Below are 1,472 nucleotides of genomic sequence, written 5' to 3' on the forward strand. Positions count from 1 at the left end.
TCTCTATTCTATTCCATTGATCTATATGTCTGTTCTTGTGCCAGTACCAGGCAGTTTTGGCGACCCAGGCATCTGGGGAGCCACAGAAGTCATATTCCCTTAAACTCTGCTGGGCTCTCCCTGTGGACATGATCCCTTAGCTGGCATTTTGCATCCCAGTTGTTTTGTGATGGAGGCGTCTTTGGGGATTCTGGTGGACGAGCCTATGGCTTTCTCTCCCCTGCATGACCGGTTACAGGTGGATGGCTCTTTAAAAATATATGAGCAGAATTTTAAACTACAAGGTGTTAAAAAAGATATTGAGAAGCTTTATGAAGCTGTACCATAGCTACATAATGTGTTTAAGATAAAGGACAAAATTGGAGAAGGCACCTTCAGCTCTGTTTATTTGGCCACAGCACAGTTACAAGTAGGACCTGAAGAGAAAATTGCCCTAAAACACTTAATTCCAACAAGTCATCCTATAAGAATTGCAGCTGAACTTCAGTGCCTAACAGTGGCGGGGGTGGGGGTGGGGCGCAGGGGGCAAGACAATGTCATGGGAGTTAAATACTGCTTTAGGAAAAATGATCATGTGGTTATTGCTATGCCATATCTGGAGCATGAGTCCTTTTTGGATATCTTGAATTCCCTTTCCTTTCAAGAAGTACGGGAATATATGTTCAATCTGTTCAAAGCTTTGAAACGCATTCATCAGTTTGGTATTGTTCATCGTGATATTAAGCCCAGCAATTTTTTATATAATAGGAGCCTGAAAAAGTATGCCTTGGTAGACTTTGGTTTGGCCCAAGGAACCCATGATACGAAAATAGAACTTCTCAAATTTGTCCAGGCTGAAGCTCAGCAGGAAAGTCGTTCAGAAAATAAAGTCCATGTGATCACCGGAGACAAGATTTCATTAGGTGGCTCCGCAGTACCTAGGGAGCTAGATCAGCAGCCCACCACAAGAACTTCTGTTAAAAGGCCCTACACACATGCGCAGATTCAGGTTAAACAAGGAAAAGATGGAAAGGATGGCTCTGTAGGCCTTTCTGTCCAGTGCTCTGTTGTTGGAGAAAGAAATTTCAATATACACAGCTCCATTTCACATGAGAGCCCTACAGTGAAACTTATGAAGCAGTCAAAGGCTGTGGATGTATTCTACAGAAAGTTTGCAACAAAAAAGAAGGCTGTTTCTGCCAAAGTGGTGTGATGAAGAAAACTACCAGTTCTTGCCCAGTTAGCCTGACCTGTGACTGTTATGCAACAGGTAAAGTTTGCAGTATTTGCCTTTTAAGGGAGTAACAGGTTGCCCCTATGGCAGGTACACCAGGATTCAGAGCACCAGAGGTCTTGACAAAGTGCCCCAATCAAACTACAGCTATTGACATGTGGTCTGCAGGTGTCATATTTATTTCTTTGCTCAGTGGACGATATCCATTTTATAAATCAAGTGATGATTTAACTGCTTTGGCTCAAATTATGACAATTCG

General features: G+C 42.7%; 1 pseudogene; it reads left to right on the forward strand.

Moving 5' to 3' along the window:
- Positions 1-64: 64 nt before the first annotated feature.
- The window catches only part of LOC102245361, a 2,978-nt pseudogene continuing 1,570 nt past the window's right edge, over positions 65-1,472 (forward strand).

The sequence above is a fragment of the Myotis brandtii genome, unplaced genomic scaffold (genome assembly GCF_000412655.1).
Source record: "Myotis brandtii unplaced genomic scaffold, ASM41265v1 scaffold1271, whole genome shotgun sequence".
NCBI lineage: Eukaryota > Metazoa > Chordata > Mammalia > Chiroptera > Vespertilionidae > Myotis > Myotis brandtii.